This window comes from Neltuma alba, unplaced genomic scaffold (assembly GCF_004799145.2).
Source record: "Neltuma alba isolate B1F8T4 unplaced genomic scaffold, ASM479914v2 tig00011557_pilon, whole genome shotgun sequence".
Classification (NCBI taxonomy): Eukaryota; Viridiplantae; Streptophyta; class Magnoliopsida; order Fabales; family Fabaceae; genus Neltuma; species Neltuma alba.
This window is the reverse complement of record NW_021636216.1, coordinates 578,475-598,782: the sequence shown is the minus strand read 5'-3', so window position 1 is coordinate 598,782 and position 20,308 is coordinate 578,475.

Below are 20,308 nucleotides of genomic sequence, written 5' to 3'. Positions count from 1 at the left end.
AAGAGATAAAAGTTGACTTTTTGGGAGCAAAGTTTGACCAACATGATTTTGAGCAATTAGATGAATCTGGATCTGAAACTTGGCATGCTTATAGATCTCATTTTTATCTTTAAAACAAGTGGTAATTCATTAAATTTGAAGTTTGTACAGAAAGTTATGCCCTTCTAAAGTTAGGCATAAATCCTGAAAAATTGAAAAATGACCAAATGAACAGTACCACTTTGAATAAAATCTAGGAATGATGAGATCTGAATACTAATGAGTATTTTTTCTCTAAAGAGCATTTCAAGATCTTTCTATAGAACTTGGAACCATCCCATTTCGATTTTTCTACAATTAGTCATGAATTTTTAAAGTTAGCCTGAATTGCTGTGAATGGTATACGGAAATCCAGAAATGGGAATTGTGAAATTGAAATTTTCTTATACTTAAGACTTGAATAATGGTTCCTAATGGTTCGAATTGATGTAAAGTGTGATAATAAAGGAGGTGTGACAAAAATTTTGTTGCTAAATTTAGCGACGGATTAGCGACAGAAGTGATGAATTAGCAATGGAAATTTCATTACTAATCTATTAAAAAATCCTTTAGTAAATATTTAGTGACAGAATTAGTGACAGCGACAGAATTTTTTCCGTCAGAAATTTCTATCATAAATTCCGTCATAAATTTTAATTACACAATTTTAGTGATGGAATTAGCAACCAAAAAAATTCCATTACGAATTTCTATCACTGAATTGTTTGTCAACAAAATTTTTGTCACTAGTTCCATCACTAATTTTAAACTTTATTATTTTAGATTATAATCTTACAACAATTTATATAATGACATAATTAAAGATAAAATGATTTAAATATATTTTCAATTGTAAAATAAATTGATATATTTGTGGAGTTGATGTTAATAAAGATATCATTATCATTTATCTCATCATTAGATATATACTGAGAATAAGAAGAGAATTTCTTAGAAAACTTGTTTATATTTCATTAAAATCAATTCCTCTTGATTATTAATAATAATTAAACAAATATGATAAGAATATTAATAACTTTCTTATACAAATTTATATAAAAAAGAAATAATTCTATTATATCTATAATATATTAAAAGATGTAATATATGATAGAAATTTAAAACCAAAAATGAATTTATAAATTATATGAACACCTTAATTTATGATTATAAATCGAACTAATGTTGAAGTGAATTTTGAATTTTAATCATTAAACAATAAAATTTGATCATGATATAATTAATACCCATGGTATAGATTTATTTTGGTCATCAATGCAAAAATAAATAGTATAAAGAAAAAATTTCAAAAAAATAAATTATATAGAATACATATATAAGTAGGAGAATGTTGTTTATCATAACTTATTCAAATCATTCAATTTTTTTTATATAGAATAATCTATTAGATTTTATTATGGTAGCTATTTTTTGAATAACAAGATTTTTTTCACTAACTATAAATGGTTTTTCATCAAATATATAAAACAAATATAGATAATACAATATAATGTAATATAACACATATATAATTAAATTATATATCTTATAAATGTTAATTAAAAGTTAAATTTAAAAATAAAACAGTATAAAATAAATAGTAAAACAGATATTTAAAAATTATGTTGTCAAAAAATAGTAATGATTAAAATGATCATATAGTTTATTTTTAGTTTTTAATAATATATATGTGTGTGTGTATATATTTATGTAAAAGAATATTATATATATTTTTAATTTTGTATAATAAGTCAGTAAGTTCATTACAGTTCAACTGGTGAAGTCACATGTGTGCACAAACGTGGTCTTTAATTTGAGCCGTGGAGGTCACTTTGAGGAAGAATTATGTGGTGTCAACTCATGGTGATACAAGGTTGTGGCATGCAAGGACGCAGCAACACATGGAAGTGAGGTGGTGACACGTGACAGTGGAGGTGAGGTGTCACCGACACGTGATTAGAGACGAAAATTCCATTGCTAATCCAATTAGCGATGGAACAAATTCCATGCTAATTCCGTTGTTAATGTGATTTTGTGGCTAATCTGTGCTAATCGCATTATTATTATTATTATTTTGTAGTGATGAATGTATATGATATATTCCTTAGAGCATGAATTCACATGTATTAATCACGGTCGGTTGGCCGCTTGTATGATTAGTAGTACAATATGGCATGAGTCCACTAACTTTTCTTGCAATGATCTCTTTTAAATATTAAGGCCTCATGAGAAACAAATCAGTACATTCCAGACTTCTCTCCTTACCAATTTATCTCATTCTCTTATTCTCTTCTATATGACTGTACTGCTTTAATCTTTGCCTATAGCTTTGTTTTTTATAAGAAATTTGCCTACAGTTTGTTTTTTTCCTTGATCTCTATTACTATAAGGAATCCACTGATGCTATACCAGCTAACACTTCTTAACTCAATTTGCCAACACAAGCATTGCCACAAAACTGTCTGGCTTCTGCTTATATATATATATATATATATATTGGAGGCATTTCCAACTTTCAACTATGCGTTTGACATCTCTCTTGATTGGATTTTTATTTAGTTATTAGATAATTAATGTTATTATAAATTAACATGTTTTAGAGACATTAGATACCCTATAGTGATTAAAAAGAAGAAGAAGAGGAAACTCAAACTGTCATGTCCATTGTTATTTTTACCCATTTAGTGGCATCTAGAAGCATTGTGGTTCAAAGAAATTGTGAATTAAGTCCCATGAACTAAAATTTGTATTTCAATCATCAGGTTACTATTTAGATCATTTGGTATTCTTAAATTTGTAGTCTAACTTTAAAAATAGATATAACTAATTATAGAAATATCATACGAAGTTGATTCAAGTTTTTTTATTAAAGCTCCCTAATTTCTCTATAAGAAGAAGAAAAAAAAGCCTAGACCTTGATCCTAGCAATTGTTATAGTATCTTTCATGAAACATCACTATTGTTCATTTGGTCAAACAATATTTTACAGGTTTAATCCCTTATCTTTAAAAGTTGATATCTTGAGCTCTAAGTGTCCAATTGAAGTGATATTTATCTTGTTTTAGATTGATTTATGCTCTTTCTATTATAAAATCATCATGGCCAGGCTTATCTTGCTTCTATGCTTTATGTCATACTTTTCCTTACTATGTAATTTAGGAGCTTTAATCATTTCTTTTGATAAACTGGCCTCTTCACTCATTCTTCTTGCCCTAATTTCTCTCTCTACTTATCTTATCTCATCTTCTTAATGCATACTATCATAACGTGAAGTATTCATTTCATGCAACTCTCAAAACCCCATGCCACCTCATCACACTTGATTATACAATTTCGCGACTTGCATGTATAATTAATTTCAACTATTTTAGTGCATTATATCCTTTGTTTGTTTTCATGCATACTCCTCCTCTTGTTATTGGTACATATTATTGTTGGGTAATGAAGGATGAAATTTGGGAGAATCTTAGTAGCAACATAACCATTCAAGCACTCAAGTTATGTTCAATCATTCTATATTCTCTCACATAGCATTGTCAAGACATGCATGCCAAATTTAGACATCAATTGATAACAACACATTGTAGTTATAAATTTTGTTGTTTTATTATATATTATGCAACAAAATTTTAAATGATGAGTCTCCTAGAAAACAACTAACAATTTATTTTCTTCCCTCAAATTCTCTTATTAAAAATTTTCTTGGAAAAAATTTTCAAATGAAGAAAATAGAAAGAAACTAGATTGGAAATGAAGATTATATATTATTAATGGAATTGCAAGAGGAATTTTGTATCTTCATGAAGATTCTCGACTTAAAGTAATTCACAAAAATATGAAAGCCAGCAATATCCATCTAGATTATGAGATGAACCCTAAAATATTAGATTTTGGATTGGCAAGAACTTTTGAAGAAGCACAAAATCAATGAAATACAAGACGAATTGTCACACCTCCTTTATAACTATATTATACATCAACTGGAACCATTATAATTCATTTCCCATGGCTCAAGAATGAAAATTTTTAAGTTCAAAATTTTCCATTTCCGTACTCTCCATACACTATTCATAGCATTTTAGGTCAACTTTGAAAATTCATAACTAATTCTAAAAAAATCAAAATAAGGTGGTTCTAATTTTCACGTGAAGCTTGTCAAGATTTATTTAAAGGAAAAATACTCATAGGCCTCAATTCCATCCAAAAAAGCACCAGACAATTTGACAAGGTGCACGATTCATATGGTCAATTTTCAAACTTCTAGTATTTTAGCTTAATTTTGGAAGGGCATAACTCTTAGCACACAACTCCAAATTTAGTGACCCACCCTTTGATTTAAAGCTAAAAATGAGATCTACATGCCTGCAAAATTTTAGATCCAGATTCATCCATTTGCTTATTATTTTATGTACCACAAGATTGCTCCGGTTTTAGGCATTTTTATCCCCTAACCTTATTTTTCTTGAATTTTATTTCCTTCTTCCTTGCATTACTTCATTCTACCATTCCAACACTCATAAATCTAGCATTAGGGCATATCATACAAATATAATTACATCATAATACCATTCATAAGTTGTTACAATATTGTCATAGAGTTCAACAAAACATTCCAAGATATTTCACAAAGTTGGGAAAACTGTGAAACTTCTCTATCCCAACACCATTTCCTCACCTTGATCCATGCATGAGCCATCCCCTATTTGGTACATGAATTGACATAAGAGGAATGAGATTTCATAGAAATCTCTGTAGTAATTGACCTATAATCCTCATGTAAATCAAGCAATGCATAATGCGATATGTCATACAACCTCAAGACATTCTTAAGTAATATAAAATGAGGTTATGCATCATACCACAAGAGGAAATCATCATAATTTCACAATAATATACTATTATGCATTTGGTCAAAGCATATCAAGTGTCATAAAATCAATAAATCTCCACAATATAAATCTATTAAATCAAAGCAATCAACATAACACATCAAGCAAGCTAGATAAACAATCAAATTGTAAGTTCAATGCTACCACTTAAACTTAAACCAATTCGGCCTCTTCAAGGAATTTGGATTCTCCTTGATTCTTCTCCACAAAACCTATCAATTCAAGTATAATTGCAACCCATATTAAAAATTATACTCCTCTGATCTGGTCCTTAATATAAGACCCATTTAACTAATTTGATTAGATTAAGAAAGTTAGGTAAGTTAGTTAATTATAAGAAAAGTGACACATTTTTCTTAAAACACCATAATCATCTTTCTTAATACCCCATCTCCCTCTTCTGCTTGATTATAGTTGAGGACGTATCTATAAGGGTAATTTAGAAAAAATTGATAAATATGAGAAATGAGTCTTATATTTAGGACCAAAACCAACTCAATAATTGGGTTCTATATTAAGGACCAGAGGAGTACAACTTTAACACTATACTTTAACTTTAGCCAACACAATTTCCCTCTTTTCTTTGATTCTTAACAAAATTGTTCCTCCTGTAGAATCAATGATCTCTTGGCTCATTCTTACACAATTTTTCATGAGGAATTCAAATATCCAATCAAATTTTTAAAAATCAAACTACTCCCCCTTCAAACTGTCTTGGCCGAATAGGGGGTATATGTTTTCCAAAAATTTGATTTTTTATTCCAATGATTTTAAACACTTTCTTTTAGTGTATCCCTACACAAAAACACATTTTAAACCCATTGGAATTATCAAATCAAGGTGAAATAATCTCCTGCACCATGAACATCCCTTGACCAAAAAGAACATATAAAACCCTAACTTAGTTTTCTTCTAAAAATCAATCCATACACCACTTAAATATGCTTATTCCACTTGATGTTTAAGATTTCTATCCTTCCCTAATAGCCAAGCATACCAACCGAATTTGTGCAGCATTTTTCCTTGAATTTGCATGCTAAAACTAAACTAAAACTAGCTTAAATCTTAGGTATAGCAAGGCTTAGACATACCTTGATGTATCCTTGATGAAAGCTGGATTATTTCTTGCCCAAACACTCTCAAGAAAATCAGTTTACAGGTCTGAAACGAAAATGGCAGAACCTCCCCTTAATTTTACAAGTTTCCTCCCATTTTCTTGTATTTTAGGGGGTATTTATAGACAAAAAATTTTCTTCCATTCCCCCTCCCTTTGGATGACCAAGCTGCCACCTAAGGGGGTTATTTGTCAGCCATCAAGTGCAAGAAAGGTTCAGATTTGTAAAGTGTCCATTTGCTAGATTTTTCCAACAATTATCCCCTAATTTTGGGCTTTTCTTTAATTAATTTGAAGCCTCCAGAATTATCATGAAATTAGGCCTTAATTGGGCTCAATGTGGACCCCACAAATGGTTTAGGCTGGATCAAAAGGATGGCCTACAATTCAAATCAAAATCTTAAACCATTCTGAAACTTTATTGGTTATTATTCACTAACAACATTTCATAATTTTTCTAGGCTTTCAAAAATTTATTTCTCTCCATGATAATTCACTTCTTAATATAGGAACATGATCTGGAAAGTTTCAGAATTTTTCACCACTTCTAGATATTTATTTTGAATTTTCTCCGATTAGGCCTCTATCGGTGCAACTGTGGGAAAATAAATTTCCTAAAATTAATTCCTGAGTTCCCAAGACCTAAAACTAATTTTATAAATTCCAAAAAAATATTTATATAATTTTTTTATATTTTTTCAGAATTATTGAGGCCTCTAACTATTTAAAATAATTATTTTCTCTTAATTTTTTACTGTTATCCTGAAAAACCTCCGATTTTGGAAAATTCTGAAATGAGATATTTTCCACTATTTTCACTTCTCAAGCCTCAATTGAGATTCCAAAACCTGAAATTCATTTTTCTACCATTTTTTGAAAATTTTCTGGAATTTTTCTCTAAATTTCCCGTTTTATCCTTCCTAGACTGATAATTACGAAATACCAACTCGGACCTTATCGAGATTTCACATCAAAAGTTATTTTATCTTCGTATCTAGTTTCTACATTGGCCCTCATCCCAATTTTTGGTTCCCTATGTCTAGGTGAAATTTCTTGGGATGTGACATAAATAATAGGTACATAATAAGTGTTAGATACACGTTGATCATTCTTCCCCTTTTGAATTATTCAGCCAAAAAAATTAGTATTTGAATTGTTTGGAAAATTTTAGTTCATGGATAAGTCAACTACTATTTGAATTGATTGAAAATAGTGGTTATATGGCTCCAAAATATGCTATGAGAGGATTATTTTTAGTGAAATCAGATGTTTTTAGTTTTGGAATTCTTTTGCTAGAAATTATATGTGGGAAAAGGATTAGTGGCTTCAATATCTCTGAACATGGTCAAAGTCTTCTATTTTATATAAGTTATTTTGCTAATCTTATCTCCTCAAGGAATTTTGATTTTATAGCAATAACCCAATTTTAGAACATTCAATATTTCAAATTAAAAATTTTGCAATTCCTTGTAATATGTGGTGTGAAGGAAAATGGTTGGAGTTGATGGACCCAATTCTAGAAAATTCATATGTTGCAAATGATGTTTTGAAGTGTGAACATATTGGTTTACTTTGTGTTCAAGAAAATGCAGCAGATAAGCCAATCATGTTCACTGTTATCATCATGCGTGCTTGCAAGTGACCCAATGACCTTTCCTAAACTTAGTTGGCCTGCATTTTCAGTAGAAATGGTCCTAGGAGATTCAGCTACTTCCAAAAATTCCAAAGATGCTTTTGTTAATGAGGTAACCTTGTCTCACATCAAACCTAGGTGAAAACTAATGTGATGGATGACTACATAAATCCTGTATATAGCAACTATACAAATAAATAGGTTTTTTTATGATCTTCTTAGGCTAGATCATGAAAAAGACATTGGAAAGAGTCTGAAACAAAGTTTAATTAGCCATGAAAATCAGATGATGAGATAAGGCTTCTAGGTTATTGATGACGACGTATGAAAGAAATTCACATTGGTCCATCCCTACCTAAAGTGTATTTGTGTGTGCATCTTATGAGACACTTGCTCTTGTATTCTTATTAGAGATTTTGACAAAATGATAAGATAAAAATGTAAAATTTTATTATTTTTACAAAGAAGGCTTCTCATATTCGCTACTTAAAATTTAGTCTTTTTAGCTATATAATTGATATTGTGTGCATGTATACTTGACTTACTATGTTAAATAATTAACTGATTACAAATCCTACTGAATAGCTGTTCATTCCTAGAATTTGGATATTCTTTGTGGAGAAAGCTCTTTATATTTTATTTAAATCGTTGTAAATAATTAATTCAATTTTATAAGTTGAGGTTAGCCAAATCTTGAAACATTTTATCGTAACTAATTTTTTTTTTTTTACGGTATTTCATTTCTAAAAGTGCTAAGCAAATTGGAGATTCATAAAAATGGCCTCTTTTAGAGGCACCTTTTGAAAAAAAAGCATATCCATAACTATTTAGAAAGCTACGTAAAGAATGTTGTCCCTTCTTTGTCTTACATAAAAGATTTCTAATACGAATACCTAAACGACATTTTCCCCAAGCAACACTGCCAAAAAAAAAAAGGCTTTTAATGGAGGTTAATTAAGGTTTTTCACGGCAGTTTTGGAGGCAAAGTGGATACTGTTGATGTTGAAAGGAGAATAAAACATGGTGGTCGTAAACGACTGTGAAAAGTTGACTTTCCTATAAAATCGCCGTGGAAAATCATTTTTTCACGACGGTTACTGATACCTCCTTGCAGTTTAGAGACCCAAATCAACCAGCAAAGCAAAAGAATATGCAGAACAATTTCAAGATGACCATATGAATACTAACATCCAATTCTTATTGAATAACCTAATATATTAACAAATAATCAAACAATAAACTAAAATGTGAGGAATAACCTAACTATTTCACATTTTCAAAATTCTGTAGCAATATTGTTGACAAAGTGTCTCTCATCAAGTTGATTTCCTCCATGTCATTTGGCACAACATTTTGGAATGCCAATAAATCAAAAATAACATAGTCATTAGTCAACTTGATCAAAAATGTGAAAAGAATTGAAGAATTATATGCAATGTAACCTATATTTACCTCATTTAATTTCTCAGTCACCCCTGTCTCAATGATGTCATTCATGAAGTAGATGACATAGTATCCACATTCAACACTCTCAGGTTGACAACGGAACTAACAAAATGAAATATAAAATTGAATATCAGAGTTTGATTGTAAACATTAGTTTTGATTATTGAAAAGATTTATAAGCATATATTTAGCTCAAAACAACATACTTGTGGGAGAATCCATCTTGGTGGTTGCCTATTTTGCTGCTTGGCCACAACATTGAAACTATGGAAAGCCCTATCAGTAATAAAAAAAAAAAAGATATTAGAGCACGTTTTTATAGACTTTTCACATAATGAATATATAAACATAAACTAACATGTTGATAACATCTTTGGTTTCTTTGGTTGGACTTTCACGAAGGGAATCGAACTAGTAGGCTTTATTATCAAAAGAGGCACAAACAATTAGGGTCTAATTATAACTGTAAAGTACGAACCATGTTAATTATAATCATATATATACAACCTGTGTATCTCAAATACAATAATATATTTACCCTTCCAAGTAAGGTGCAAAATATATTTTCTTTTTCATCTAAGTCATTATGGTCATCATGTAGACCGACCTCGCTTCCACAGTATTGACTATTTTCTACACCCTTTGAGGACACATAAAGCCATATGTTCCTTCAAGTCCTCCCTGCCGACAGATTTGAGTAAAGTGCATGTTGTTCAAATAAGAAACATTAGGACATGTATAAGTATAACATGAAATAAGAAAATGATATTGTAACCTATAAAATAGCTAGCTGCATGAAGACTATATCTAGCTCTTCAAAGTTGAGGAACTGAAATAGGTCCTTCTTGTCAATGGTGAAGTCGTACGTTACATTTGAACCCACAATTCCCAGCAGCATCTTGAAAGTAAAGGGCTTCTCCATGTTTGCCACCATGGAATGAAGAAGCACCAAACTAGAATACATGACTGTAATGTTATCAGGAAGAGGCAGGAGGACAGGATCTGATGATGCGCTCTTTTTTGCCTTCTTCGCTATCACCTTCTTCGTTAGTAGCTTTCCAACAAGTCTCTTTGGCCACAAAATGAAATGTCCTTTAGCCTTAGCCTGTAGTCAAACCTCATCAGCAGGGTTGGGCACTGGTGTACCACCTTGACCACTACGGATCCTATCCACTGTCACCCTCGCTTGATCCTTTAGAACATTCTTGCCATAGATCGTTGTGCCCAGGAATGCTCAACCATTAACAACATGAACAGCTGAATCTTCAAAGTCCACATAGAGAGCACACGGCATTCCATTGTCTTCGACAAGGTCAGGGCTAGGGTCGGGGTCAGACAATGTTAGCTATTGCATCTGATTATTACTGCCCTTCCTACTTTTCATCAAAGGTGAACCTTGAAACATAAAAAGAAATTAGTTAAGGCACGTTAAATAAGTTTAAATGGATGAAATGAATTTTAGAAGATTTGAGAAGATGTGTGATTAGTACTTGGGAAGGTTTAGACACTCAGGACATCTGGAATCTGGTTGTGCCCATCATTATCATAGCTTGTTGAAACTTGGCATCGAACTCCTCACACATCTTTTGCATCTTCGCCTTATGTTCTTCACTGAGTTGAGCTCGAACTCTCTCTGTTTCTTCCTATAATCACTAGTGGAGCTCCTCGTTAGATACCATGTAAGCGAAGGATGATCCAGTGCTTCTTTGTGAACCAGGGCCAAAGAACTATTTAATGCCAATCCTTTTAGGGGCCCCTCTGATTATGCCGGGATGGTCAGCCCTTCCAATGGTAGTGGCCAAGATATCCATCCGTCCATGAGGAATAAATGTACCTTGGGATAATTGCTCCTCAAGTGTATCCTGTAATATTAAAGCAACAAATTCAATTTAAGATAATTGAAAAAAGCAATTAATGAAACATAATGCATAAATATTACTTACAATCCTCTCAGCAATAGTAGCAGACTTTAGAGTGTTATATTGACCCCTTTTAACCCTCATCGCCTTCTATATTTTTAGGCGAGAAGGACACTCAATAGGTGGAATATAGCTAGTAGAATCTAAAGTAGTAGCCATCTGTGCATTCTTTTTCCTCTCGTCTGTCATACTTCTTTCCAACCTACTATACCCTGCACGAGACATGGTATATGGGTACACATTCTGCTCAGATATTTGCTTGTTCTTCCTACTCAGTGCCTATGACAATGAAACAAATTCAATAAAGTTAGTTTAGTTAAATAGAATATAATTGATTAAAAACTAAGTTTGAAGAAACCAAACCTGAAATGTAGGGTCTTGACGTTGCTTTACAAACCTCTCCTATGCCTCGTCACTAGTAAAAAAGTATCGATCCTTAAGATGCTCATCTTTCTTTTTCCATGAAGATACTGTCTTGTAAGCATGGATTTAAAATCTCTCTACTGTTCATTGAGTTGCTTAAACAGACGGTCTTTCATTTCCTCAATTGTGAGAATATCAAATATCAGCTGCAATATACTACAATAGAGTTATAAGTACATAAGCAATTATAATTGAAACAAATAGAGAAAAGAATTCGTAATGTACCAAAATATACTCCCAAATGGTTTGCTTCAAATCTTTGTCTACCATCCTCCAATTAAGAATGTCAATCCCAATTTTGCTGCATGTGATATAACCCACATAACTAGTAAATTGAGCCCCTTCAAGACCTATAGCTTTCAAATCATCATCAAACTCTACTGTAATCCTCATGGGCTGTGTGGTCTCATCATGTAAAGCCAACTTCTTCAAATGGATTGGCCCTCTACCCTTTCTCTTGCTAGTAAAGGAGCTGTCATCACCAGAATCCTCTTGGCTGAATCCGTCTATTTCCTGTTCAAAGAATAACTAATAAATGTAAGAATAAGAAACATCAAGTTAACAAAAAATGTCACATTATAAATAAATGATTAATATGAAATGAATTTAATAAGAAATATCAAATAATTTATTTAGGCCTTATAATGATTATCCTCCTAAATTCCTTCACAATGATTATCTCTAACAGCATAGTCATCATCTACCAAATCTAATTCAATTGTTTTAGGTCGATTAGCTATGAAAGGTGTGAGTCATCGTCATCTCCACCAACTCCTTGCCTCTTACCTTGGAGCAAGATAGAAAATTTTTTCTTTGCTAGATCGGTAACATAAAACACTTGTTTTGCTTGACTTGCTAAAATAAATGGCTCATCTCCATATCCAACCCTCTCAAGATCAACTGAAACAAATCTAAATTCTTCATCTACTTGCATAGCATTACTATTAACCCACTTACATTTGAAGATGAGAACTTTAAACTTGGTATAGTTAACCTCCTATATCTCTTCTATTACTTCATAATAGGACATTGACACCAATGTTGGGTTTCTATCTTTTGAACTAGCAAAATACATATCTTCGGCTACTACCATCACCCTATTATTTTGCATGGTACTCTTATCGTCTTGAGCTTTTAGGTAAAATGAATAACTATTTATGTCATATCTACCCCAACACACAACCTCAAAACAAGGCCCTGCAGCTAGCCTCTGTATTGTCTCAGAAGGATTGCCATCCTTTAACACTTTTTGCTTAAACCACTCTGCAAATGACTTGTTATGCTCATTAGCTAGTTGCATATCGTTCTTTCTTGGATTCAAGTTCTTCAGCATATTCTTGTGAGCATCCAAGTAAGGCAAAACTTCATCCATATTATTTAAAATATATAGATGTGCTTGTATTACAACTTCTCTTGACATTGACCTAATTATAACACCCCGTGTTCCCTTGCTTCTCCCCTGATCATGTCGAGATTGAGGAAGTTCAACTGCCTTTACCCTATCAAGCTATGCGTTACAAAACTCAACTGCCTCCTCAGCTACATATCTCTTAACAATTGATGTCTCAGGCAGATAAGGATTCTTAGAGTACCTTTTTAGGATTTTCATGTATCTCTCAAACGAGTACATCCACCTTAAACACAGAGGGCCACAAAGTCTTGTCTCTCACACAGGGTGAGCTATCAAGTGGACCATAACGTCAAAAAATGATAGAGGAAAGTGTATTTCTAATTGGGAGAGGATCTTATAACCTTCATTTTCCAATTCATCTAACTCAGTAGGATCATTGTCTTTACTACAAATGGCATTGAAAAACAAACAAAGTCTTGTAATAGCAGCTGGAAGTAATTGTTGCATCAACACGTGACAATCATAAGATTTCATCCCTGTTATCTTCAAATCTTACATTGAAACAAGTTTGCTCAAATTAGATGATTAACCTCATGGCACCTTAATGCTATCGACAAAACCATAGAAACTTGTTTTCTCTTCCTTTGATAATATGTGCGTAACTGGATGTAAATAAGCCCTCTTACCCTTTTTTCTTTTGGGTGGAAGAGTTTTCTTATTCTAATTTCAACTAAGTCCTGTCTTACATTGATTCCATCCTTAGTCTTTCCACTTATATGTAAAAGTGTACCAACAAGGCTCTCACACACATTCTTCTCCACATGCATCACATCCAGATTATGCCTCACATCAAGACTTTACTAATATGGAAGGTTGAAAAAGATAGATCTTTTTTTCCCATATATTCCTCTCATTGGCAAGCTTCTTCTTCTTTTTACCGAAGACCACATTAATCCCCTCCACCCATTGATAAACTTCTTCTCTAGTTAATGGTATTGGAGCTATTTGATATTCTTGTGAGACGCTAAATGTCTTCTTCAACCTATGGTAAGGGTGGTGCTAACTAAGAAACCTTTTGTGACCAAGGTAAACCGTCTTCCTTCCATGTTTAAGTTGCATATAGTGAGTAACTTCTTTACATATCGGATATGTTTTATACCTCTTAACATTGTATCCTAACAAATTTTCATATGCCTGAAAGTCATTTATCATGGTGAAAATCAGACTACAAAAAACATGTATTTTGTAGCGGTTAAAATATGGCTTTTTTAGAGGTTTTAACCACAACAAATAACATTTGTAGCGGTTAGACAAACCGCTAGAAAATCAAGTGCAAGAAACAGATTTCTAGCGGTTGTGAGAACCGCTACACAGTATGGTCAAAACGCTAGAAAATTTCTAGCGGTTAAAATAACCGCTGGAAAAAACAAGTAGTGGAATGGGAATGAGACGAAATTTCTAGCGGTTTATAACGGCTAGAAATCGCTAATAAATTTCTAGCGGTTAATTAACCGTTAGAAAGTTCTGCGCTAAATTTCATTTTGCTAGGAAACAAAAATTTTCATTTTGGCGCCAAAAATTTCTAGCAGTTAATAATCGCTAGAAAGTTCGAAGGAAATCAAATTTTGCCAGGAATCAAACTTTTGAAATTGGCACCAAAAAATTTCTAGTGGTTAGGAACCGCTAGAAATGAGGCGGGATATTTAAATTTTATGAAATTCGTCCCTCTTTTTTTCATTTTCTAACAATTTGGGAATTGCTAGAAAGTTTATCTCAGCCAAAAAAATAAATTGAGATGTTTGGCTATTAAAAAATATAATATTATAAATTTAAAAACCATAAAGTATATTATATTAGAAATTTTTGTTAATATGTATAATTACTAATGTATTACATGTTATACATTTAAATTTTGTAATAAATAATAAGTAATTAAGTTATGATTGTGTCAAATGAAGTGAATTAAATTTAATAAGCTAGTTGAACTGAAGATGAGATATTTTATAATATTGAACCTAAACTGTTATGTTGAGAAGTGCTTGAATCAATTGAGGAAGGTATGATAAATGTGAAGAAGAAAAAGAGAAATAAATATGTTAGTAAATTATAAATAAAGACAAATAAAAGATATTAAGACTTATAAAATAAAAATCACCTTACCATATAATAAAGAGAAACAAACCACCATATGAGAGAGTAAGAAAAAAAGAGAGAATTGTAAAGAAGAATGGGAGAAGAAGGAAAAGAGATAGGGTAAATGAATGAAGAGGTAATGTGATATTTATAGAGATCAGTGAGACATTTGTAGCAGTTTTTTTACAGCGTTTTGATTCATTTTGTAGCGGCCTTGCATTTTCTAGTGTATAATAGAACCGCTAGTATTTGTAATGGTTTCACAATTTGTAGCGGTTATGTAACCGCTACAAATTGAAATTTTTTACTTTTTAAAAAACCGAACCAATTTTAATTTATACATATTTATTTATTAAAGGTAAATTTTTTGAATGATAAAAATTTTTGAAACTGCTATTCTTGATCATCGTCCTGCCTGAAAGGAGATATTAAAAAACATTATGTTAGAATTATAATATATTTAGAAAAAATTAGTAATTAGTAGTTAATTATTTAAATAATTTAAGAAAAGACATATACCTGATAATTGCCAAATTATCGTCTCCTTGAGGAAAGAAGTTTTCAAAATTCGAGGGTTGGAGAGGTTCGTTGTCATAAATAATGTCACCATCACCCATATCATGAAGATCTCGTGGCTTGAGGTGAACGACCATATTCCAGTCTTTATGTTTCTCGTCATTGACATAGTAAACCTGGTGTGCCTCGGAAGCAAGAATATATGGCTCATCATCTTCAGATTTCCTTGTATGAATAAGTCTAGAGAAATTAACAGAGGTGATGCCCAAGTGGTCAGTAGCGAGTCCCTGTGAAGTTGTCGTATTTGCCTAGGAGCACTTGAATAGAGTTACGGTGAAAAGCTGGTAACTCAACTCAATGATGTCAATTAGCTTTCCATAGTAAGTGACGCCTCCAAAGCGCATATCGCCGTCACTGCTGCTAGCATAACATCTCGTCCCGAATGTCCCGCAAACTCCAGAGTTTTGTGTGAGCAATCCTTGATCACGTTCAACCATACAAAACTTGAAGCCGTTGACATTATAAGTGGTAAACCTTCGTACATGGTCTAACGGACTGAGGGAAAGCTCTTTGAATTCATCTGTGTAGGGGTTGTTGTCATTACGTATTCGACTTGTAAACCAACTAAGAAACTCTTTGTGGGCTCTTTTATCAATGTTAGCGAAACACGCACACCTTCGTAGCTGCCGCCTGAGGTAACTTCTAAACTCACTATAGTGAAGTATAATTTGTTAGAAGAGTCAGTGAGAAACAAATATAAAGTGTAAAAGTTAGTGAGCTTATATAATACTTACTACATGAAGGGTTCAACTTGACTGCAATTTATCAAAACATGCCTATGTGCTTGGAGTTTCTCTATGGGAATGAATCTGAAGAATTCATATCCTCCAATTGGTTTCCCGACAGGAGGAAATAATGTTGACATGGAAGGACCAGAAGGAGAATCATCTATGCAATGCAGGCAGTTAAAAGATGTCTCCATGTCATCAAAGTACCTTGAACAGAAAATTAGGACCTCATCTCCGGAATAACCTTCTACTATTGACCCCTCAGGCCACGCCTTATTCCTAACATATGATTTTAATTTTTCCAAGTACTTGCAGGTTAATACTCCATTAATAATTATGAGCAAATGAAATAACAATATGAAATTTAAAGAGGTGGGGATAAAAGATAATCAATTGTACCTCTCTATAGGGTATATCCATCGATAGTGGACTGGGCTAGTAACCTTTGCTTGTCAAACAAGGTGGATAGTCAAGTGAACCATAGCAGTGAAGAATGGAGGAAATATCATCTCCAAGTGACAAAGTGTAAGAATTATTTTATTTTGTAGCTGATCAAGCTCTTCAGCTATCAAGACCTTCACACACAACTTCTTGAAAAATGAACATAGTTCCACCAAAACCACTGATACATCAGAAGGAAGCGTGTTTTTCAAGGCCAATAGAAGTAATTGTTGCATAAGAACATCAGAGTCATGACTTTTTAACCCAGTAACCTTTTGAGCCTGCAGATCGATACACCTTGAGATATTGCTCGAATATCCATCTAGTACTTTTATGTTCTTTAGCGTCGAGAGGAAGATATCCTTGTTCTGCTTTGTCAAGGTGAATTTAGCTGGTTGAAACTTATTGTTTTCATCAGGCCAAGCCTCTTCACGAATTCCCTAGGCCTGTAAATCTTTTCTAGCTGCGAGATGGTTTTTGGACTTTCTAGCTTCGTTGAGTAACGTATATAGCACATTATCGCATGCAATTTTTTAATGTGCATAACATCCAAAATATGTCGTAGCAAATTAGATTCCCAATAAGGAAGAGTGAAAAATATGCTTCTCTTCCGCCATTGCATAAGTTGCGCATCAGATGTGCCACGAGATCATCATCCCAGTCGTTCGGGATCCACATTCTTACCAAACTTGACATTAACATCTTCTAACTGCCACAAAATATCCACATCAAACAAAGTAACAAGAGGATCTCTCTTCTCCTGTTTCTCATCAAAGCGAATCCATTGCAATCTAAATCTGTGCTTGGAATCGAGGAACCATCGATGTCCTATGAAGCACCACTTGCGACTGTGTGAAAGGCGACACGGCACGGAATCAAAATTGCACTCAGGACAGGCCAACCCAGTATGCATGTTCCAGCCGAACAAAGTTCCCAAACCAAGAAAATCACTTATTGTCCACATCAAGGCTGCATAAAAATTGAATAGTCTCTTGTCATATGAATCATACGTCTCAACACTATTCATCCACATGTCGATCAATTCATGTATCAACAGTTGCAGGTATATCTCTATATCATTTCCCGGTGCTTTCTTGCCAGGAATGATCATGGAAAGCAAAAAGGAGCTTTGCTTCATGCACATCCAAGGTGGTAGATTGTTTGGAATTAACATTACTGGCCAAATACTGTAACTTGTGCTTATATTTCTGAAGGGATTGAAACCATTAGTTACCAACGCAAGACGTACATTTCTAGGATCACTGGAAAAGTCTAGAAATTTCACATCAAATGTTTTCCATGCCTTCGAATCTCGTGGGTGCCTTAACCTGTCATGTAGATTTTCCTTAGTCATATGCCACCTCATGTGCTGAGCCATTTTTGATGACATATACATTCTTTGCAACTGCGGTTTCAAAGGAAAGTATCTAAGAAAATAATGTATTAAAAATTTCAAATATCGAATATTTAAATACTAAACAAGTAACACATTATAATAAATTGTATTGAGAATTTTAAATATCAAATATTTAGAGATGGAACAAGTAACACATTATAATAAATTGTACCTGAGAATTTTGGCTGGTTTCTTCTTCTGCTTTTTCCCCTTCCATACGGACTTATAACGAGATGTCTTACATCTCATACAAATCTCCTTGCTTGGATAATCTCCCCAGTAAAACATACAGTTGTTTGGGCATGCATCTATCTTCTTGTAGTTCAAGCCAAGCTTGTTAATAATCTGCTTTGCTTCATAAAAAGATGGAGGGAATTCAGCTTGAGGGAAAGCATCTCCTAGTAATTCCAACAGCATGGACATTGCCTTATCAGTCATACCACACAAGCATTTGATGTGATACAACCTCACCAAGAATGACAACTTAGAATACTTTGTGCACCTAGAATAAAGAGGCTTGTCAGTTTCGCTCATGAGGTCAAAAAATTCCCAAGCAATTTCGTTTCTAAGAAACTCTGGTTGAGGCCCCTCTACTTCATCTTCATTGGGATCCTCACTTTCGTGAATGCCAAAAGCATCATGCACAACATCATTCACAATATCGGCTTCATCCACTTGAACTCCCATCCGTGAAACTACTGGAATTGACTCAACAACCATATCTAGTTGTTCCCCATGTAGTTGCCAAAATACATACTCTTACGGGAAGGGGTTAAAGATCAAATGTTCTCTAACAATATCTCTGGGATGCCACTTCTTGAAATTACATTTAGGACATGGGCACTGAATCTTATCATTTACGGCAGCACTGGCGAAAGTAAAATCTAATAAATAGTTTAGACCAGCCAAGTATTGCGGAGTCGACTAGTGCAAGTTGATCCACGACCTATCCATCACTAATGTTGCTAAAATTTCGTGAACATATGACATAGGAAGCTCAAAGAGAAGTTAAAATGAGTTTCAAATGGAGTTCTTTAGCTTATAAAGGATGCTGCTAACGGATACACAATGGTCAAATTTTTGTAGCGGTTCTAAACCGCTAGAAATTTCTAGCGGTTTTAACATCCAGAAATTTGAATTCAGAAGCATTTTCTAGTGGTTATATATTTTCTAGCGGTTTAAAACGCTAGAAGTTTTGAGCCGGAAGGGAAATTTGAATATAACAATGGTTATATATTTTCTAGCAGTTCATAACTGCTAGAAATTTTTTTATTTTCTAGCGGTTTTTAATCGCTAGAAATTTCGAGGGAGGAGGAAATTTGAATTTCCGGTTAATGTTCTAGCGGTTAATTAACCGCTAGAAATTGTTAACATTTTTCAGTTTTGTAGTGGTTTATAACCGCTATAAAATATCCATTAGAATAAATTAATATTTATTATATTAAATTTTACAAAAATATTAAAATAATAAATAGGTATTAAAAGGTATCAATAATATATGTGTGCATAAAATTTAAAAAATTCCATGATATGTTAAATAGTAAAATACATATTCCAAGAATGAATTTTAATGTTAAAAGAATATATGTTTAGCATGTTTTATATAGTGCAACAATATATTAAGTAATACTTGATATAAATAAAATTATAGAAATAAATAATAAAAGTAAAAAAATAAGCATAAAATTTAAATAAATATCCACATAAAACATAAGATAATAAAATCCAAATCCAAATAAAATCCTACATAAGGAAAACAGGGGAAATCAACGGTGAGGAGCAGAAGCAACATCATCATGATCTTCGGCCGCTAAATCCTCCTACTGGTTTTGTTGGGGATGGGTAGGCAGCTGATCGTGCTGGGGCTGGACTAGCTGCTGGTCGTGCAGGGGCGGGACTGGTGGCAGGCGTACATTAGGGATCTTGGGAATCGGGATGTTTGGAGCGATGGTGATCACCACATCACGCATGGCCATAACAACTGCCTTCAACTGGTCAAGTTGCAACTGGAACTGACAATCATGCTCCTCCATCCTGGCCTCCATCTCTCACCTAAGCTCTTGTCATAGCTCGTCTAAGGATGAGGAACCCGGCCGCTTCACTCCAGCAATCGCTTGAGAGCTCCCTGCAATGTATGAAGGGTCAGCACAACCCGAGCGGGGCAACCTAGTCGGTGTGGGTCCAAGACCGAGCCTGCTAACTTGCCTAGGGTGTTGCGCTCGACCACAACCCGTTAAAAGT